Source organism: Neovison vison, chromosome 1 (assembly GCF_020171115.1).
Source record: "Neovison vison isolate M4711 chromosome 1, ASM_NN_V1, whole genome shotgun sequence".
Lineage (NCBI taxonomy): Eukaryota > Metazoa > Chordata > Mammalia > Carnivora > Mustelidae > Neogale > Neogale vison.
The window spans coordinates 57,196,238-57,219,716 of NC_058091.1; the positions used below are offsets into that span (position 1 = coordinate 57,196,238).

Below are 23,479 nucleotides of genomic sequence, written 5' to 3' on the forward strand. Positions count from 1 at the left end.
TATTCATTGTTTATGTACCACACCCAGTACTCCATGCAATACGTGCCCTCCTTAATACCTACCACCAGGCCCACCTAACCCCCATCCCCTACCCTCCAAAACCCTCAGTTTGTTTCTCAGAGTCCACAGTCTCTTATGGTTCATCTCCCCCTCCGATTTGCCACAATTCACTTTTCATTTCCTTCTCCTAATGTCCTCCGGGTTATTCCTTATGCTTCACAAGTAAGTGAAACCCTATGATAATTGACTCTCTGCTTGACTTATTTCACTCAGCATAATCTCTTCCAGTCCCATTAATGTTCATACAAAAGTTGGGTATTCATCCTTTCTGATGGAGGCAAAATACTCCATTGTATATATGGACCATATCTTCTTTATGTATTCATCCGTTGAAGGGCATCTTGGTTCTTTCCACTGTTTGGAAACTATGGCCATTGCTGCTATGAACATTGGGGTACAGATGGCTCTTCTTTTCACTACACCTGTATCTTTGGGGTAAATACCCAGTAGTGTAATTACAGGGTCACAGCGTAGCTCTATTTTTAATTTCTTAAGGAATCTCCATGCTGTTTTCCAAAGTGGCTGCACCAACTTGCATTCCCACCAACAGTGTAAGAGGGTTTCCCTTTCTCCACATCTTCTCCAACACTTGTTGTTTCCTGTCTTGTCAATTTTGGTCATTCTAACTGGTGTAAGGTAGTATCTCAATGTGGTTTTGATCTGAGTCTCCCTGATGGCTAATGATGATGAACATTTTTTCATGTGTCTGTTAGCCATTTGTATGTCTTCATTGGAGAAGTGTCTGTTCATGTCTTCTGCCCATTTTTTGACATGATTATCTGTTTTTTGAGTATTGAGTTTGAGGAGTTCTTTATAGATCTTGGATATCAGCCGTTTGCAGTGTCATTTGCGAATATCATCTTTGCACGTGTGTGGTTTCCCTTATATGTGACAAGTTATTTTTCTCTTGCTGCTTCTAGGATTCTCTTTTTGTCTTTTACTTTTATTTCATTAAAATTAATTAACATTTTAATTATAATGGTCTTGGTATGGATCTCTTCAGGTTCCTCGTAGTTGGGTATTTCTGAATTTCCTGGATCTGGATGTTTGTTTCCTTCGCTAGGATAAGGAAGTTTTCAGCTTCTATTTCTTCAGATAGGCTTTCTTTCCCTTTCTTTTCCTTCTGGGACCACTATGAGAAGAATGTTGTTCCATTTGATGTCATGTAGGTTCCATAAGCTGTTTTCACCTTTTCAAATTCTTTTTTCTTTTTGCTGCTCTCCTTGGGTGAGTACCACAGCCCTGTTTTCCATGTCAGTGGTCCTTCCTTCTGCTTCATCTGGTTTTCTCTTGACCCACTCTTGTGTATTTTTGACTCTAGTTATTGTATTCCGCAGCTCTACAACTTTTGTTTGGCACTTTCTTCTGTTTTCTATCACTTACTTGAAATTCTCTGTGTTCATCCATTCTTCTTCCAAGATTGGTAAGCATCTTTATGATCTCTTAATCAGGTACTCTACTTATCTTTGTTTCTGGAAGGTTTTTTCCTGGAGTTTTATCTTGTTCTTTTGTTTGGAATACACTCCTATGTTTCTTCAGTTTGCTTAACTTGTTTCCTTTTTTAAAAAGATTTTATTTATTTTATTTATTTATTTTTTTTAAAAAAGATTTTATTTATTTATTTGTCAGAGAGAGAGAGAGGGAGAGAGAGTGAGCACAGGCAGACAGAGAGGCAGGCAGAGGCAGAGGGAGAAGCAGGCTCCCTGCCGAGCAAGGAGCCCGATGCGGGACTCGATCCCAGGATGCTGGGATCATGACCTGAGCCGAAGGCAGCTGCTTAACCAACTGAGCCACCCAGGCGTCCCAAGATTTTATTTGTTTTAGAGAGAGAGAGAAAGTGTGTGAGCAGGGGGAGGGTCAGAGAGGGAGAGAAAGAGAATGTCAAGCTGAGCACAGAGCCCAATGCAGGGCTTGATCCCAGACACTGAGATCATGACCTGAGGTGAAATCAAGAGTTGGCCACTAAATGGACAGCCATCTAGGAGCCTTGACTCTTTTTCAAGGTCAAGTCTTTTTCAAGAGTCAAGCCTTGACTCTTATGTATTAGGTGAAACATATCTTTTTCAGTCTTGAAGGAGCGGTCACAGGAGGACTGGTGGTATGTTTCAGTACGCTGTCTGTACAGTTACCTCTAGGAGATAGCCTGCCAAGAACTCTCTCTGATGTTTCATCTCTGTAGGGCCCAGAAGCACAAGACCCACTGGCCACAAGTTCCAGGCATTCAAAGGGAGTCCTCTGTGTGATCTGGATGCTGACGCTGACTTTGGTAGGACTGTGGGGGTAGTACACTGGTAACCCAACTGGGTTGGGGTTATCCACCTGCCAGGTTTAGCAGGGCATAATTATGGGGGAACATTGGCCCAGGACAAGCCTGCCAAGGTTTAGCAGGGCAGGGTCACATGAAAGTGTAGGGGGCTGGCAAGTAGTGCTAATGAGGTAGAGAGAGATTAGAGGGTACAAAAAATGGTGTCTGCCAGGTCCAGCACTATTGAGGTTGAAGGAGAATGCACAAATCATACTTCTAGCACCTGTGTCCCCAGAGATAGTCCAATAGACCACTGCCCCTTTGGCAGATGCTTTAAGATCAGCCAATGAATCTCCTTCACTTATGGTCTAGATGTGTTTCAACCTGATGCTTTTGCACTAGGATCCCAGGGTGAGTGAGTCTGTGTATGCCCCTTCAAGAGTTTCATCCGCCCTTTTTTTTTTCTTTTAAAGGTTTTATTTATTTATTTGTTAGAGAGAGAGAGAGAGAGAACACAAGCAGAGGGAGTGGCACGCATAGGGAGAAGCAGGTTCCCTGCTGAGCATGGCGCCCAATGCAAGGCTCAATCCCAGGACCCTGAGATTATGACCTGAGCGAAAGGCAGACGCTTAACTTACTGAGACACCCAGGCATCCCAAGAATTTCATTGGGTATCCTGGACGTAGTACTTGGATTCAAAGCGGATGTTTGGCAGGCCCCTCTCTCAAGTGAAGATCCCAAGGACTGGGATAACTGAGGTGGGGCTTGAACCCATCACTTCAGGGATGTGTGAGGTGTTTGTGAGATCCCATCTGCTTGTGGCCTGCTGTTCAGGGGTGTGTTTCCTGCAAGACTATGTCTCTGCCTCTCTTACCCATATCAGTTTGGCTTTTTTAACCTTTGTTGTGGAAGATCTGCTCAGCTAGTTTTCAGGTCTTTTTCAGAGTTGTTGTATATGTAGCTGTAGATTTGGTGTGTCTATAGGAAAAGTGAGTTCAGGGTCTCCCTACACTGCCATCCTGAACCTGCCTCATGACTTTTTAAAATACAGTTTTGTTGGGTCCCAATTGAGTCCTGGGAACTTTTTTTCCCAATGTCTCCATATGATTCCTATGGGCATAAAACTTTGAGAATATGTGTGATTAGTCCAATAAAGATAGTAACTTAGAATTTAAAAGAGGACTGTTTTATGTATCCTCAGTCATTTTAGCTCAACTCTCCTTATGAATTAATTCATTCTCATGTGAAACTGGGCAAGGTAAAAATGTGAGTTCAGTTTATAGGGAAAGATTTGTAAAGACATTCATACATTTCATTATTAACTTGAAAACATCTAATTATTTGCTTGTTATATTCATCTGACTATAATGCTAAAATAATTTGTGAATTTATTGTAGCTGTTGAAATAGACATGCAATATGTTATGTTTGAACTTAAGTAATAGTAGAGATCTTCAAACTCATCTAACAATTTTGTAATCTCAAATTATCATTCTGTAGTTTGAATATGGGAGTGGAATTATGCCTGCACTTTTTTTTTTAATGGTTGGGTTAAATCTTATCAGAGCTGAATTGTCACTATCCTTCATAATGACAGGACTTTCAACAATACAATATCTAACAATTAGGTTTTATATAATGTGGCAAATTCATTCACTCCATTCACTCAGTGAGAATTGTGTGGGTTCCTGTTTGTAACCCCTGTCTTCAGTGCTGGACAGTTTAAGACGGAGAGCCAATGATCTCTGCTAGCAGGAACTCATGTTCTCATAAAAATGTAAACAGCTGCAATATAGTGAGAATCTTGTTACGCTGAAGTTGTATATGTGGTGCAATGAGGGATGGGGGGAGAAGTCTGTAGTTCAAGGAAATATTGATGAATAACACTTGAATGGGAACGTGATGGAGCACATTTAGGGAGGGAAGTCAAGTAAGGACAATAGCAGGTGCAAATGTATGGAGGTATGAGAGTAATATTCAGCTGACCAAATAGTTTTGTCCATTTTGGATAATTTTGAGAGTAAAAAGAGGTAATTTTAATAATCACCCTGCACAACACATTAAAATAGGACTGTTCTGGACACACCAGAACATAGGACAACCTAAAGAACATGTCAACCAGAAGAGAACCTTCTAGTACCTCATTCAGATCCAGAGAGTTACACTGATAAACACTCTGGGACTCTGGAAATTCTTTTGTAGAAATCCACACCCATTTTGTCATATAATTATGTTTAGGGGGTTTATGTGGTACATTTTGGTTTGAAAATTTAACCAAGTTATACAAGTATTTAACAAATGCGGTAGGTTTACAAGGTTTATTATGAAAATAAAAGTCTGCCTATATACATGTGTCTCCCCCAATTTGGTCTTTACACAGGCAACCATTTTCACATTGTTAAGCTGATTATTTGCTAATTACCTTCAGGTAAATGATAAATAATGTCATTATATTGCCACTTCTTCGTTTTCGTTTTAGGTATTACCTGTTGATCTCACACCACAAAATATGAAGATTTAGCTCTTTTGTTTTTGTCCCTTTCCCCTATGAACCTCAGTGACTTCCTTTCTATTGTTCAATTTTCCCAATATGTTATACAGTAATTTTGATGAAATCATTATTTTACATATTTATGTGTAAGCCTGTGTAAATGCTATTTAACACCCCCAACTCTTCACAGATGTCTACATTTACTTTGAAGAATGTTTAGCTTTCAGGGTTGCTATTGAGAAATAAAGGCATTATGGCTCTTGATCCTTTATGTTTTAATTGCTTCCCCTGCCCCCAGAAGTGTATAGAATCTTTTCATCTCCAATATTATGAAATTTCTTGATGGTATATCTTGATGTAGGGCTATTTTTATCTATTTTGCTGAGCTCTCAGTGAGTAGACTTTTTTAATTCTACAAACTCAGGTACCTTTTTTTTTTTATTAAAGATTTTATTTATTTATTTATTTGACAGACAGAGATCACAAGTAGGCAGAGAGGCAGAGGCAGAGAGAGAGGAAGGGAAGCAGGCTCCCCGCTGAGCAGAGAGCCTGATGTGGGGCTCTATCCCAGGACCCTGAGATCATGATCTGAGCCAAAGGCAGAGGCGTTAACCCACTGAGCCACCAAGGCACCCCCAGAAAGTAAATTTCTTGAATTATATCTTTGATGATTTCTTTTCCTTTCTTTTTGGAACTCTTATCATTCAGATATTGGAACCTTGGCCTGAGTCATTTTTGTTTTGGATATCTTTGTCTTTTTTTTTTCTTCTAACGTATTTTTTTCAATATTCTATCCTATCCTATTCTTCTGACCCAGGTAAGATGCTACCTGCTAGAATAAGATTTTAAAAATCAGCCACATTCAGGCTATACTTGGTACCAAGCTATATCTCCCTCTTTAGTAGACTTATTTTTTAATGCAAAAGAATGAATAGTTGCATTAAAGATACAGGTAACTAATTTCGTGAAGCTTTTGTGGAAAGAGATTGTAATTTCTGTATCTTGAAAAGACTTATTGCCAAATAAACACATTTCACAAGACATAAATTAGACTTTATGAAAATCATTTTACATGCTTTTAAAAAGAGTTATAGTTCAGAAAATGTATTATGAAAACATGCTTTTACTTTGTAGCTTCTCTGGCTTATAAAGAAAAGATACACCATAATTTTCAAAACTCAAAATTATTTTAAACACTGTAGAATAATAGTTTTGCACATTATGCTTTTGTATCTAGCACTTTTTCTAAAATGAATGAAATTAATTACTTTGGTGAGAGAGTGAGGAACTTGGGTGCCATCCAGTTCTTTCATTTTTCCCTGGGTAACCTTAGGACAATCCTATAACAATCGTGGATTTCAGTTTCCTAATTTGCAAAGTGAACTGGTTGAACTCGATGACTGTTAAAGGCAATTCTGCAAATAAACAAGGATAAAAAATAATTTAAAAAAGCTGAGGTTTATGCAACATTTTGCCAATATGTTACACTGGCCTATGACTACATTCCATACAAGCTTTTCTGGTTTCGGATCCAGGGACCAAACGCCAGCAACAGTGTTTGCCTCTAGATGGTACTTTTTTTCATTTTTGTAGCCCAGGGTGTACATTCAGTTCAACTCACGAAGCTAAATTTAGAAATACATGCGTTTTATAGTCTGTATACAAATAATCATTAAGTATGTATATACTTAGAACATTTTTACATTGCTTATATTTGTAATCAAATTTTGACACAAAATCTCTTTTAGAGTCCATAAAGAATAACCACAAAATTTGGTGTGCAATAGGAACCAATCTCATTGTCCTTCTGCGGTTCATTATCAAGACATTATTGGTTAAAGGAAGAATCTAATTTCAATTGGCATTTACATCTGATTGAATGATTTGAGATTTTTCTAAACATTGAAGCCAGAATTGTAATTGTTCATCCTAGTAAGAGAAGAAAACAGCATAATTCTCTTTCCTGTGTAATTCTTCTGATCAGGCAATTATTTTTATTGTGTGTATTTTATGGTGTATTTTATTTAGCTGAATGTGTAAGATTGCATGAAGAAATCTTTTTCCTATAAAAATAAAGTTCATATTTTATAAGGACAAATTAATTAAGGGATATCTTCTTTTTCTTATGCTTAAATATATCTACTATGAAACATATTTAATATGTTAAATAAAGTAGATATTTTATATATATGCTTATATTGGGATGATTTATTTTCAATATTATATTAAAAAATATTGGTGAGAGATAATAGTATTCTAATGGTAGTATGGACAAATGCAAACATACCCCTCAAATTTTGTTTCTTAGTAGTTACTTAAAACATATCTGCTAAAATTTGTGGAGAAAAAAATTTTTCTGGTGTGCTATTGTGGAATCATATAAGTACAAAAATAGTAGCTGGATTCTGTGCTGCCTTGAATATTATTGTGTTGTTATTTAACTTATGATTGAAATGTCCTGGGCACTGCCAAATGAGAGAGAAGCTTGGTTGAAGGAAGAAACTTGATTATCAGATCTCAGCTTGTGTCTGAATGGTAGGAATCATAATAAAAAAGAGGGAATATTCTATCATATAAATTAAGCAAATTAGATTCCTAAGTCATTATGTAGGCAAAATGTGAAATCTTTCCTCTAAAAATATAGATTTTTTATTACCAAAGAGAAGAGAGAAATGAGCATATATAGGATACTGGAGAGTAGTTTATTTTACTTTTTTTTTTTTTTTAAAGATTTTATTTATTTATTTGAGAGAGAGAAAGAGAGTGAACACGGGGAGGAACAGAGGGAGATGGACAGACTGACTCCATGCTGAGCACAGAGCCTGATGCCAGGCTTGATCTCACAACCCTGAGATCATCACCTAAGCTGAAATCAAGAGTTGGACGCTTAACCGATTGAGCCATCCAGGTGCCCCAGGGGAAGATAATTTCTTAGATGGGTGGTACTGCAGAATGTTATAATGTTAAAGAGTATCCCATAGATGTTTGAGAAAAATTAATGATTAAAAAAAAGGAGAGATGGGCCACCTGTGTGGCTTAGTTGTTAAGCATCAGCCTTTGTCTCCAGTCATGATCCCAGGATGATCCCAGGGTCCTGGGTTTGAGCCCCTATGGGGCTCCCTGCTCTGCAGGAAGCTTGCTTCTCTCTTTCCCACTCTTCATGCTTGTGTTCCCTCTCTCACTATCTTTCTTTCTCTGTCAAATAAATAAATAAAATCTTTAAAAAAAGAAAAAGGAAAAAAAAAAGAAATAGAGTTGTAGGCACAAAAGTCTTTGGGTAAGCAGGAGTGACCTTTATCTAGAGCAGACAGTTCATCCATGGTCATGGGAGGAAGGCTGAGTATTTGGGCATTGATGCAGGTAGGTCAGTTTGATAGTGAGAACGTGTGGAAGTTCAGTTTTTCATTGCTTCTGTTTTCTTAGTAAAATAGGAAGTGAGGTCATTAGATGACAATGACAAGAGAGAGGAATTTGGGCTTTGAATGAGATATATACACCAGGTAACTAATGGAATGTAAATGTACTGACTCTTGAATTTTAATTTTTATAAGACTCTCCCAATTCCAATATTGTAGAGGCCATGACAACCCCAAAAGAGTTATTCTTTCATAATAAATGAATACAGAAGACAGAATATTTTTTTTAAAGATTTTATTTTATTTGACAGAGATTACAAGTAGGCAGAGAGACAGGCAGAGAGAGAGAGAGAGAGAGAGAGGAGGAGGAGGAAGCAGGCTCCCTGCTGAGCAGAGAGCCCAATGCAGGGCTCAATCTCAGGACCCTGGGATCATGACCTGAGCCAGAGGCAGAGGCTTTAACCCACTGAGCCACCCAGACGCCCCAAGACAGAATATTTTTGACAAGCTGAGATAAGAAGGCTTTTTCTATGGTTTTCTGTGTGACTCTAACCTGATCAGAAGGGAATCTAAGTAACACATTAAAATGGAGTCTTGGTAGGATGGGATTATATTCCATGTTTTTCAAAGCTAGAATTAAATTGGTTATGCTTAGCCATTATGGAAGGTCTACTTCAGGAAGACCAGTGAATTTATTTATATTAGAATCAGTGAATACATGAGGAAATTGTCTGGTATTCAGAGGGTTGGATACTTAGATCCCATTGTCAATCATTGATTATGACCATATCTGACTAGTTTCTCAGATCACAGCCTCATCTTTGCTGAACAGAAGTGTTACAAAACCCATGGAGGAGGGATCAATTAAGAAATAATAGTCAAATGCATATGTTACTATATTTGAGAATCAGTTTTGCTGTTAGTTATTTTCATATCATAGAGAATCTATCATGACTTTCTCTGCACATTTTTTTTGAAAAATGAGATCTTTATTTTCATGCTGTGATCAATTATAAAATGCCACCCTCATCCTTCTTTTCCTAAGTCTTTTAAATTTTTTCTTTGAATGTCATGTAGATTTATTGTTCTTGATACATGAATCAATAGCAATAAACATATTAACTTAATTCATTTGAATGTGTAAATATTACTCTGAAAAAATAGTGTATCACACATACACACACATATACACACAATGTGTATTTTTAAAAGCTCTTCACAAGGATTGTATTGGGCAAGTAAAACCATTATAATGTTTTATAATCCTTGGCTACTTCTCAGTATGAGAAAACAAGAACAAGCAAGAACCTTGCATGGCATCCTTTCATGTTACAGAGGAGCTTAATGGGAACCAAAGCTGCGTAACAGCTGACTCATTCCCAGATTCTCCTTCAGGCACCTATTTTCTCCTCATAAGATGGGGCCTCCATTTTCTTGTCCCAGAGCATTTTGCTGTGAATCAAAACGCATTTCTGAATACAAACACATGACCAAAAACCCACTTATTTTTGCTAATCAAATTTTATTTTATTTTTCTGAAATCTTTTATTTATTTGAGAGAGAGAGAGAGAGACAGAGACAGAGAGAGCGTGCGTGCGAATGGTAATGTGGGGGGGGCAGGGAGAGGGAGAGTGAGAGAATCTCAAGCATATTCCTTGCTCACTATGGAGCTCAACTCAGTTCCACACTTCTGAGATCACGACCTGAGCCAAATCCAAGAGTCAGATGCTTAACCAACTGAGTTGTCCATGGCTAATCAGATTTTAAAATTTATAAAGTCCACATATTTCTAGGTAAGTTAAATTAATTATAAGAAGAACCTGAAACCTCTTCCTTTCTCTCATCACCTTAATGCCATTTTTTGAAAAGCAATATTTATTCAGCTCTTTGCCTTGTAGTTAAACTCATTTGCTTGTCCCTGCCCACCTTATGATCTTGAAGAATTGTGCCAGTTGCTTGTCTGGCTTCCTCTTTTCCTAGATTGCAGATCCTGTCCCAGTACCTCTTTCTTCTTCAAGATTCCTTTGCTTGGCTTCTTTTGTTTTTCTCTGACAATTATTATTAATCTTCTCAAATTAGTCTCTGGCTTTCCCATAGTTACACCCATTATCCAGAATGTTTATTGCACTTGCTGTTATGATTAGGGTGTATCAGTTTTAGAGGGAGGTGTTTTATGAAAAGATAGTCCAGTATAAACTACATCACATTGTTTTTCTACTGCTACTCCAGCTTCATTGTGGAGGTTTGATTCCTCACGTGCTTTTTTATGGGGGCTGATTATATAAAGTCCCAACACTCAAAGGGATGTATTTGCATTCAGTAGGCAGTCACCAGAAAATTTATTTAAATGGTGACCTCCCCAAGGATTTAAGAGGAAGAGAATCCTAAATCCAAAATTAATGATCAATCAGGAGTGAAACTGAACTCACGAATGGCAAATCAATAAGAAGGGGATCAAGTTGTTATAAAAATAATAGGTTCACACACATGAGGAGCCATTTTGTTGTACAAAGTAAAGTGTATCTGTATCTGTAAAGCTACTTGTATGTTTAGTTATATCACAGAATAAGTAGAAAAGAAGAAAAAAGAAAGAAAGATAGAAAAGATAGCGGGAAGGAAGAAGCCATATAGACTTTTTTGGCAGGGGAGGGTGTCTTGGCTACTTTCCATTCCATTTTTCTGGGATAGCAGGTGGTAACGTGGATTATTTATTTTTTTTTTTTTTAATTTTTTTTTAAGATTTTATTTATTTACTTGAGAGAGAGACAGTGAGAGAGAGCATGAGCGAGGAGAAGGCCAGAGAGCGAAGCAGACTCCCCATGGAGCTGGGAGCCCGATGCGGGACTCGATCCCGGGACTCCAGGATCACACCCTGAGCCGAAGGCAGTCGTCCAACCAACTGAGCCACCCAGGATTTTTTCAATCCCATTTCCTTCTGAAGCATGCTCTATCCCTTGAAAGTTCTTTCTGAATAGTCTGTTGTTTCTGGTGTTATCAGAGGTTTGGGCTTCAGTTTCTAATATGTCTCACTGATTACAGCCATGATGATGAGTTTTTTTTATTACTTCAGGTCTTTTCAAAGAAAACAAAGCCCAGGGATGCAGTGAAAGGAAAAAGCATTTTCAGAGAGATCTGCATTGATCAATGGTCCTCAGCCAGAATAATCACTATTTACAGTTGCTGGGGTTTGAGAGCTGTTCTTTAATTTGGGATATTCAAGACAGATATTGTTAATTGAGTCAAGGCAGAGTCAATAAAAATGGTATCACAAAAGCTGGAAATACATGTGGTTAATTGAACATCAGAATACCACATTTCAAAATACCTTTTTTAATGAACTTGTTTAGCATTATCCCATACTTGAAAAGAAGTGTCATTTTGATTCTTTACCATGTACCCTGTATTGTGTTCTGTACTTTTAAACATTTTCTGCTTAAATAATAATGACGTTATATGGCATTTATTTATATCACAGAAGCATTCTTCACTTTGTGAAAAGATTTCCTTACATTTAGATGAGTAAACATTCCCAGGATAGAGCAGAGGGGAATAATAATACTCCCTGGCCTGATTTTTTTTTTTTTAAAGATTGTATTTATTTACCTGACAGACAGAGATCCCAAGTAGGCAGAGAGGCAGGCAGAGAGAGAGGGAGAAGCAGGCTCCCTGCTGAGCAGAGAGCCTGATGCAGGGGTGGGGTGGGGGGGCTCAACCTCAGGACCTGGGGATCATGACCTGAGCCGAAGGCAAAGGCTTTAACCCACTGAGCCACCCAGGCACCCCCCTGGCCTGAATTTTAAGCACCTGAGGAATGTTTGAGTCCTAGTCACTGTCACTATGACTAGGAGGAATAAAGAAAGAAAAAAAAAATTTTTTTTTTCAAAACTGTAAAAAGTAATTAGCGAGCTCATTCACATTTCAAAGATGAGTAAGGAGTTTAAGCTGAAATGCAGGCCCAGGTGAACTGCAGATGGCGGGAAGGCATTTATAAAACTTTACATCCGAACCTACCTTTGTCTATCAGGTTTTGCCCTTATTCTCTGCCACCTTTTCTATTTCTCTTCCATCTTGTGTATTTCCAGTCTTTATTCTCCTGTTTCCAACCTACTTTGCCTTCTACTGTCTTGCCTCTTCTGCTGTGCCTCTGTTTCCCTATTTGTCTCTTACCCTTCCTCAGTTTTCCCCTATCTAATATCCTTCCTTTTTTATTTTTTTTAAAGATTTTATTTATTTGACAGAGAGAGAAATCACAAGTAGGCAGAGAGAGAAGGGGAAGCAGGCTCCCTGCTGAGCAGAGAGCCTTATGCAGGGCTTGATCCCAGGACCCTGAGATCATGACCTGAGTTGAAGGCAGAGGCTTAACCCACTGAGCCACCCAGGCACCTCTTCCTGTTTTCTTTATTTTCTTCTTGATACTTTATTAACTGGCCACACACAACATGGGATCGAAGTCCATCTTTGTTTGTTTATTATTTTTAGTGGGGGAAGGGACAGAGGGCGAAGAAGAGAGAGAATCTTAAACAGACTCCATACCCAGTGTGGAGCCCAACATGGGGCTCAGTCTCACTACCCTAGATCATGGCCTGAGCTGAAATCAAGAGTCAGATGCTTAACCAGCTGAGCCACCAGGTGCCCCTAAACACATATTTGAAACATTTTCTATGTCCTGTTTTTCATATGGTAATCAGGTAACTGGTTTGTTTTTGTTCCATTCATGCATTCAGCTGTTTTTTAGTGCCTTGTTTTGCCAGAAGCTAAATACTAGGGGAGCAAAGTTAAACATGACCTTGTGTCTCTCCTTCAGAAGCTAATAGTTCCATGAGACAAAATAAGTATTACCAGGAAGGTATTAATCCAATTAACTTATTTTTACTTCTCTGTGATTTTTAACTTATTTTATTTAAGTAGCTTTGAGTAACATAATATCTCAAATTCCTGTTAAAATCTCTCTATTTAAAATGAGGTTTTGTGGGGCGCCTGGGTGGCTCAGCTGTTAACCATCTGCCTTCGGCTCAGGTCATGATCCCAGTGTCCTGGGATTGAGCCCCAGGTTGGTCTCCCTGCTCAGTGGGAAGCCTGCTTCTCCCTCTCCCACTCCCCCTGCTTGTGTTCCCTCTCTTCCTGTGTCTCCCTATGTCAAATAAATAAATAAAATCTATTAAATGTTCCTTTGCTTACAAAATCTTAATTTTTTTAAATAAAGGAAGGAGTCTGTGGTATTTAACATTTTATAAATTAAGGAAATTAGTAGCAGTTTCATTTACCTCACGTTCTTATTTTCTTATCATAATACGATCTTTTCAATAATTATACTGATGTGTTACAGAAAAGACCTTCTGGATAAAGCATAACAGTGTCTTAAAATTGTGCTTTTGATTTTTATTATTATTAAAAAGTAAAACTTCATAGAGGGTTGGGTAGAAGACCATTGCCTTGCACAACTATGGAGCATGTTATTCGTATTGTAGTGTCTGTGACAGCCCTTTCCCACCCTACTTACTCTGTGCAGTGTGAAGGCTACATTGCTGTATGTGAAGGTCTTGGTTGGGTGATAATTTTAAACACCATATAAAAATCTAGTTGGTGGGCCTTATCAATCTTTTGGGTTGATATGTACTTTAAATTTCTATAGTAGATTTGGGGCCCAAGATATAATAAGTTCTAAGAAGTTACCTGTATTAATCTTTTTTAGTTTGTCAGTCAAGTGACTGATACTCCATTGTATCTCATTTGGGACTCTGCTTGGGGTAATGCCTCTTATGTTATTTAATCTTTAGCACATCCAACTTCACATTGCTGAGGTTTAGAACATGCTACCCCCAAATATGGCACCTTGGGATATTGAATATTTTAAGCTGACAGAATTTGAGAGACAGCATGTACAGAAAGGACTTTCTGATCTTCCTCCCAAGTCCATCAGAAGACCCTTGTGTGAGAGGTGCCTTACTTTCACCTGGAGGAAGGGAACATCTGTATCTCTGAAGACTAGGAGGACTCCAGATGCACAGGCCTTGCTAAGTTTACTTAGCAGTAAACTTAGTTTACTAAGTTTAGAGGTACTTACTTAGAGGTACCAGTTTACTACCTCTAACTCATATCCCTTTGCCTTGTCACATTTTCCTACGACTTTTCACTCTTCATCAAACCAAGTATAAAAATGATCAGGTTTAATTTCTTCTTTAGGTCCTCCTTTCCTTTTAAAGGCTTCCATGTCATGAAAACCATATTAAATATTATATTAAATATATAAAGTTATATGTTTATAAATATATTTGTATGCTTTTCTCTTGTGAATCTGCCTTTTGTCAGCCTAATTTACAGAGCCTCAACCAGAGAACTTAGAAGGGTAGTAGGAAAAATAATTTTTTCCTCTGTGATAACAGTCTGAAAAATCTTTCTGGACCTTATGTCGGGAGAAGTATCAAAACCTAGAAAAGTCTAGAAAATATTTCTAAATAAAGTAGTAAAATTGAGATTAAAAATTATATTAAGGGCTCAAGCTATTGATAAGATTAATAGTTAGCATTAATTTCATAAAAAATCACAACTACTTCTGGATTTTGAATTTAGAAAGCTGTATGACTTTTCCCTGCTTTAAAAAGCAAAGTAGATTTTTCTACATATTTAGGTTTTTGAAATAGCCTTATAATGCATGTGTCATTCTGGAGTAAAATTTTTATTGCTTAATTATGAATTGACTTTTAACGGAAATATCTTAAGTTTCGTTTGGAATTCAGTGAACTGTGCCATTCCAGAATAAGACTGAAATAAGATCTTTTAGTTGTATTTTAAGTGAAAAGAATAGGGAAGGCATCTGCTGAGATTTCTGCTTTTAGAAATAAAAGTAAGAAACAACTAGCTCTGACTGAAACGATTTCAGAGTTCCATAATTGTAATAAGGACAAATAATGAGTTTAGGAGCAAAAGTCATCTATTTTGTGGTAGTGAATCCAAACTACAGATCTTCATGAAAAATAATAAGGCTGTAAAATTTTAAAATGCTATAGAGTGAAGAACAGGTCAGTCACTTAATGGAACTTATCTATAAATAAAATACAAAATAACGAGAGGGGTAAATTATGACCGCATGCTTGGATAGATACAGACAGCATTTACTATTGAACTTCAGCTTGAAGTATTTCATCTTGTTGACTAATTTCTTCAACTTATTTAAAGATGTTTGTTTGGGGCTGCTTTCTTGCTAATGAAAATAGACTTGTTTTTGGAAAATCAAAATAGTAAAGACAGAGTGTACATAAAGGTAGCTAGGGTACTAAGAAAAATTAAGGTAATGAAGCAAAGAGTTGAGGAAACAAACACAGTTTTAGGACATACTAAGCCAGTGGGAATTTGGCATTACAGTTTTGGAGAAAGTTGAAGGGCAGTCCAATGAAGTGTGTCACCTGTGTGCCTATATGTCTGAGTTCAGCAGACACTGGGCACAGAGATTGTAAATCTTCAGATGTTTTTAGAGTGAAATGACAGTCTTTTAATTTGAGCATGACATTGGTCCTTAAAATGAACTTGAAAATCTTAACAAAAGGCTGCTTCTTGGGGTGCCTGGGTGGCTCAGTCTGTTATGTGTCTGCCTTCAGCTCAGGTCATGAGCCCAAAGTCCTGGAATCTAGCCCCACATTGGGCTCCCTGCTTAGTGGGAGCCTCTTCTCCCTGTCCTCTCTCGCTATCTCTGTCACTATCTGTCTCTCACTGAAATAAATAAAATCTCTCTCTCTCTCTCTTTTAAAGTCTGCCTCATATTCTTCAACTTCTAATAAATACCTGCTCCATAATAATATCAGGACCCAACTGACCAAACAAGTTCTTACAAAAACACCACTTATGTTGGAACTCCGATCCCTGGTTATGGATAAAGTGTTTAAGAGAAGCTAGCATAGAGAGGGAAAGAGCACATGGGAGAAAAGGAAGAGAGAAGAATGTAAATGAGAAAAAGCAAAGGTCAGAAAGAAAAACTAAATATATTCTAATGATGAGAATAAATCCTGTTAACATGGGAAGTATAACTTCCATAAAACAAAGAAACAAACAAACAGCAAAAAAACCCTACAACACATGCCTGGAAAAATAGACTCAGAAGAATTCAATTTCTTGAATAAAAAAAAATGGAGCATATTCTTTTGTTTATTGTACTTTATCACTCATCAGATTTTATTGTTGATTCTAAACCCATTACATTGTCTAAAACAAATCTTACCTTATTTGATTAGTAGACACAGAATATATTTCTAGCATTTCCTAATAATAAACCCAAGACCTATGCAAATTTTTATCCCATCAGTGAAATATTGAATAGTGTCCATTTTTATCTACAAAACAGGGCAAAATTCATGCTGCCAGGCTATGAAGGGAATGTTGAAGAGCCTGTAGAGCAGGAAATTTTTTTTTCTTTGAGATATCAAATACTGTGCATAGTATTTTGTGAATAAGAACTAAGTAGTCACACTGGATCAGGAAACTCCCATCCAGTTTCATGTGGCTGGCTCCTTTGGTAACTTTTGACAACCATGTCAACTCTTTTCCATCATGTCGACATTATGTCATCATACTGACATATGCTGGTATTGGCCAGGTCCTTTCTCTGATGCCAACTCCTAAAATCCTTCTCTGGTAATTCTTCTAGTCAAGAAACCTTGACTATTTCATCCACTATTATATTTCCGGCCTTGCTTGTATTCTCTGCCCTTTGGTTATGTGTGCTTATTGATCACTTCTTATCTTAAGGGAGAGTTACTTAAAAATGCCTCCTAAGAAGACCTATACTCCGTCAGTGTAGGATATGTCTGAATTCAGCTTCACATTTATTCACTGCTTTTAACACAATGCCTTGCACATAACTGATGGTTACATGTGTACATTGAATGAGCAACTTCATGAACTTTAATGGATCATTATTATTTGCCCTTTAGGAACTTAACCAAACTTTGGAAACTCATCATTAGGTCTTGTGTGGTGCCATAGGGTGGGGTAGAGGGGAAAATAACTGAATTGCTACAAAGTTATAGCTTGGCTACCATCAGGCACAATGCCTTCTTCTCTCTTTGATTCTCCAGAGGGCCAGAGAGTCTGCCCTTGTGCAGTTAGTAATTCAGAGGGGATCCTTTTCAGAAGTAACTGAATTTTGATAAGTACAAATTTCAGTGGATAGAGTAGGCCGATGGGCATAGAGAAAGGTGAAGAAATTGAAATTATAAGAAAATTATAAATAAAGAGTTGTAGAATGTTGTGGGGCAATGTTACAGGGTCATAGAGGGGAAACTCAGATCACGGTGTTAAGTGTTTCATGTTCACTGCAGAGTAGGTCTGAGATTGCCTGTTCTTAGAAAAGCCTGTTTGCAAGGTTGGCCCTTCTAGTGTTCTCTGGAAATATGGCAGTAATGGTACCCTGGACTGATGGAAAACTTTCCCTAAATGAAAGTGGTGGCTCACTGTGCCTAAAATATGCCAAGAATGTACTTATGCTTAATTCCTGCCTGCCTTTTGGGAGTCCAGAATTGTGGTACATGCTTTGCAGGGAGTGCCTACAGAGCGGTAAATACCATTGGCAGTGTCTCTAATGAGCTCCCCGTCAGATAATACTTTTTATTTATTGTCACAACTTGTTGCTAGAGGAATTAAACACACCCTGGGAGGGGACTCTTGGAATGTGGCACCTGGTTTGATCCAAACTTCTTCCATGCACTTTTCCCCTTTGCTGATTTTGCTTTGTATCCTTTCATTGCAATAAATCTCAGTTGTGAACACAACTATATGCTGAGTCCTATGAGATCTAGCAAATCATAAAAACTGGGGTGGTCCTGAGTGGCATACCCACTTTGTAGGACCCAGTCCAGCTAATGTCTTGAGCTGATGATGCTGGCCAGGACTGCAGGCCATCAGAAGTCTCATCACCACTAATCAGCAGGGCTGCCGGTAGCCTTTTTGCCTTAGACAAATATCTGGTCAGCTGGTAGGAATCCAGGGGACAGGTGTGCCTATAATATGTGGCTTTTTCCACTGTTTTTTTTTTTTTTTTTAAAGATTTATTTATTTATTTGACAGGCAGAGATCACAAGTAGGCAGAGAGGCAGCGAGAGGTGGGGGGTGGGAAGCAGGCTCCCCGCTGAGCAGAGAGCCGGATGTGGGGCTCGATCCCAGGACCCTGGGATCATGACCTGAGCCCAAGGCAGAGGCTTAACCCACTGAGCCACCCAGGCGCCCCTTTCCACTGTTTATTAAAGTTACTTCCTGCTTATATAATGTGGTCCTTAAAAGTGTGTGCTCTCAGTTGGGCTGCCACAGTTTGAGTTCCAGCTCTGCCACTTCCTGGCAGTAGGCTGTTAGGTACCTTACTTAACTGTTGTGCATCATCTGTAAGATAATGATAACAACAAAACTTTCTTTGATAGACTCTTGACAGGCTTACATGAGATAAAGAAATGTGCTGATTCTTTTGACTTGGTTCAGTGGTTTTACATTTTGGCCATTTCCTAAGGTTAGTAGTACAAGGCTGGGCTCTTCTCTTCATTGCAGACCTGGTGATATATTCTTCACCCTGTTCACTTTGGGTTGGTTGTGTCTTAGGAGGAAGGTTTTGCAAGGCAGTAACCATGCTGCCATTTTTCGTGGGAATAAATTTACTTTTAAATGTTCAAAATTGATACCATAAATGGAACGACAAGATGCTGAGATTTAGCCTTTTTTTTTTTCCGAGAAGATTTTTTATTTTACTTATTTATTAATTATGTTCAATTAGCCAGCATATAGTAGTACATCATTAGTTTTTGATGTAGTGTTCAAAGACTCATTCGTTGCATATAACACCCAGTGCTCATCACATTGCTTCTGTATTTTTCTTAGTTCATGAGTAGCAGGAAAACACTTGAAAACATAGAAACATTGCAGGTAAGTAAGTAAATAAAATTTTACGGAGCACCTACTACCTACTATTATATTGGTAACTAATTGCACTAATTCATCTTACTCTTCCAACACTTAATAAAATGGGTGTTAATACCCACATTTTAATGATGAGGACCCTAAACCATGGAGAAGTTAAATCCATTAACCCATAAATGTAGCCACTAAGTTGTAGGACTGGGATTCAAACACAAGACTTTTGGTTTTAAGGACTGCTATCCAAATATTATGCTGTCTTATTAAAAATGTAGTGAAAGTAAATACTAATGATCAGAAATGAAAATAGGGAATGAGGAAGAAGACTCCTATGTTTGCTATATATGCTTCTTTAAAAGCATATTTGGCCACATGAACCTGGCCAAATTAGTCATACTTTTTGAGATTTCTGTAGCAGAATTTATTGTGGTTTCTGTGGCTTCATTTTTTATCATCATAGACTTTTGAAATCTAAGACCTTAACTGATAACTTCCCTACCCTTTCACATGTTAGATTTCTGGGTTTGCTCTGAATATTTCCTTTTCAATTACTGCAGGAAAAATAGATCTTAGCTGTATAATCAGACAGCATTTTTGGGTCAAAACCTAAACATATCCAGCAGTAGCAACTCTTTTAAAAAATATTTTATTTTATTTTTTCACTGTACCAAGATTCATTGTTTATGCACCATACCCAGTGCTCCATGCAATATGTGCCCTCCTTAATACACACCACCAGGCTCACCCATCCCCCCTTCCTCTCCTCCAAAACCCTCAGTTTGTTTCTCAGAGCCCACAGTCTCTCATGGTTTGTCTCTCCCTCCGATTTCACCCAATTCACTTCTCCTCTCCTTCTCCTAATGTCCTCTGTGTTATTCCTTATGCTACACAAGTAAGTGAAACCATATGATAACTGACTCTCTCTGCATTATCTCCTGCAGTCCCTTCCATGCTGTTGCAAAAGTTGGGTATTCATCCTTTCTGATGGAGGCATAATACTTCATTGTATATATGGTCCATATTTTCTTTATCCATTCATCTGTTGAAGGGCATTTTGGTTCTTTCCACTGTTTGGCAACTATGGCCATTGCTGCTAGGAACGTTGGGGTACAGATGGCTCTTCTTTTCACTACATCTGTATCTTTGGGCTAAATACCCAGTAGTGAAATTGCAGGGTCACAGTGTAGCTCTATTTTTAATTTCTTAGGGAATCTCCACACTGTTTTCCAAAGTGGCTGCCCCAACTTGCATTCCCGCCAAGAGTGTAAGAGGGTTTCCCATTCTCCACATCCTCTCCAACACTTGTTGTTTCCTGTCTTGTTAATTTTGGCCATTCTAACTGGTGTAAGGTAGTATCTCAATGTGGTTTTGATCTGACTCTCCCTGATGGTTAATGATGATGAACATTTTTTCATGTGTCTGTTAGCCATTTGTATGTCTTCATTGGAGAAGTGTCTGCTCATGTCTTCTGCCCATTTTTTGATGTGATTATCTGTTTTTTGAGTGTTGATTTTGAGGAGTTCTTTATAGATCTTGGATATCAGCCGTTTGTCTGTATTGTCATTTGCAAACATCTTCTCCCATTCCGTGGGTTACCTCTTTGTTTTGTTGACTGTTTCCTTTGCTGTGCAGAAACTTTTGATCTTGATGAAGTCCCAAAAGTTCATTTTTGCTTTTGTTTCCTTTGCCTTTGGAGACATATCTTGAAAGAAGTTGCTGTGGCTGATAGCGAAGAGGTTACTGCCTATGTTCTCCTCTAGGATTCTGATGGATTCCTGGCTTATATTGAGTTTATTTTTGTGTGTGATATAAGAAGGTGGTCCAGTTTCATTCTTTTGCATGTAGCTTTTCTTCATCAAACAGTGTTTTCCCAACACTTTGTTGAAGAGACTGTCTTTTTCCTATTGCCTCTCCTTGTCTCCTTTGTAGAAGATTAATTGACCATATAATTATAGGTTATTTCTGGGCTTTCTAGTCTGCTCTATTGATCTTTGTGTCTATTATTGTGCCAATACCATACTGTCTTGATTACTACAGCTTTGTAATATATTTGAAGTCCAGAATTGTGATACCTCCAGCTTTGTTTTTCTTTTTTGAGATTACATTGGCTATTCAGGGTCTTTTGTGGTTCCATACAAATTTTAGGATTGTTTGTTTAAGTGCTGTGAAAAATGCTGTTGGTGTATTGATAGGGATTGCATTAAATGTGTAGATTGCTTTGGGTAGTATAGGCATTTTAACAATATCTGTACTTTCAACTCATAAGCATGGAATGCCTCTCTGTTTCTTTGTGTCATCTTCAATTTCTTTCATCAGAGTTTTATAGTTTTCATAGTACAGGTCTTTTGCCTCTTTGGTTAAGTTTATTCCTAGGGTGCTTGCTTCAGCAGCACATATGCTAAAATTGGAAAGTTTATTCCTAGGAATCTTATTATTTTTGGTGTAATTGTAAATGGGACTGTTTTCTTAATTTCTCTTCTGCTACTTCATTATTGGTGTATAGAAATGCAGTGGATTCCTGTTCATTGAATTTTGTATCCTGCAACCTTACTGAAATCATTTATCAGTTCTAGTAGTTTTTTTGTGGAGTCTAGTGTTTTCTCTCTATATGGTATCATGTCACCTACAAATAGTGAAAGTTTTACTTCTTTCTTACTAATCTGGATACATTTTATTCCTTTCTGTTGTCTGAGTGCTGTGTCTAAGACTTCCAATACTATGTTGAATAAAAGTGATAAGAGTGGACATCCTTGTCTTCTTGTTCCTGACCTTAGGGGAAAAGCTCTCAGTTTTTCACCATTGAGTATGGTATTAGTTGTGGGTTTTCCATGTAAGGACTTTATTATGTTGAGGTATATTCCCTTTAAGCCTACTTTGTTGAGGGTTTTTATTATGGATGGATGTTGTGCCTTGTCAAATGCTTTCTCTGTATCTATTGAAATGATTTTGTGTGTGTGTGTGTGTGTGTGTGTGTGTATGTGTGTGTTTAAAGATAGCATATTGGTTTTACTTTTTTTTTTTAAGATTTTATTTATTTATTTGACAGAGAGAAAGAGAGAGATCACAAGCAGGCAGAGGCAGGCAGAGAGAGAGGGAAAAGTAGGCTTCCCGCCAAGCAGAGAGCCTGATGCGGGGTGCGATCCCAGGACCCTGACATCATGACCTGAGCCTAAGGCAGATGCTTAACCATCTGAGCCACCTAGGCACCCCAATCATGTGGTTCTTAAAAAAATTATTTAAATTCAATTCAGTTAACATTTTCTGTATTATTAATTTCAGAGGTAGAATCCATTGATTCATCAGTTGCATACAACACCCAGTGCTCATTACTTCAAGCGCCCTTCATAATGCCCTTCACCCTGTTACCCCATCCTCCCACCCACCACCCCTCCAGCAACCCTCAGTTTGTTCCATATAGTCAAGGGTCTCTTATTGTTTATCTGCCTCCCTGTTTTCTTCTTGTTTTATTTTTCCTTCCCTTCTCCTATGTTCATCTGTTTTTTGTTTCTTAAATTCCTTATGAGTGAAATAATATGGTATTTATCTTTCTCTACTGACTTATTTAATCTAGAATAATACCCTCTAGTTCCACCCATGTCATTGTAAATAACAAGATTTCATTCTTTTTGATTGCTTATTAATATTCATATATATATATATATATATATATATACCACATCTTTTTATTTATTTATTTGACAGAGAGAGAGATCACAAGTAGGCAGAGAGGCAGGCGGGGGTGGGGGGAAGCAGGCTCCCTGCTGAGCAGAGAACTGGATGCAGGGCTCAATCCCAGGACCCTGAGATCATGACCGGAGCTGAAGACAGAGGCTTGAACCACTGAGCCACCCAGGTGCCCCATATACTACATCTTCTTTATCCATTCATCTGTCGATGTCAATGGACATTTGGGCTCTTTCCATATTTTTGCAATTGTGGACATTGTTGCTATAAACATTGGGGTGCAGGTGCCCTTCTGTATCACTTCATCATATCTTTTTTATCCTTTCTTTTATTGATGTAATGTATCATGTTGATTGATTTGTGAATATGGAATTACCCTTGTATTCTAAGAACAAATCCTACTTGATCATGGTGAATTACTTTTTAAATTTATTGTTAGATTTGGTTTTCTAATGTTTTGTGGAGGATTTTTGCATCTGTGTTCATCAGAGATATTAGCCTGTACTGTTCTTTTTTTGTTGTTGTTGTGTTTCTGTCTGGCTTTGGGATCAGGGTAATGCTGGCCTCATAGAATGAATTTGGAAGTTTGCCTTCCTCTTCTACTTTTTGGAAAAGTTTGGTAGAATTTGCCTATGAGGCCATCTGGTCCTGGACTTTGGTTTGTTGAGAGTTTTTTGATCACCAGTTCAATTCATTGCTGGTGATCAGTCTGTTCACATTTTTTATTTCTTAGATTTTTTATTTCAGTTTAGTA

At 37.8% G+C, this 23,479-nt stretch overlaps 1 protein-coding gene across 4 annotated transcripts in view; it reads left to right on the top strand.

Moving 5' to 3' along the window:
• The window catches only part of EPM2A (EPM2A glucan phosphatase, laforin), a 105,762-nt gene that overhangs the window by 50,090 nt on the left and 32,193 nt on the right, over nucleotides 1–23,479 (top strand). Inside the window, exon 2 of one of the 4 annotated variants that reach the window (XM_044247133.1) lies at nucleotides 2,240–2,326. The exons of the other annotated variants lie outside the window; for them this stretch is intronic. The gene's annotated coding sequence lies outside the window, so the exon portion shown is untranslated. The remainder of the gene's footprint in view (nucleotides 1–2,239; nucleotides 2,327–23,479) is intronic. 4 annotated transcript variants of the gene reach the window in all.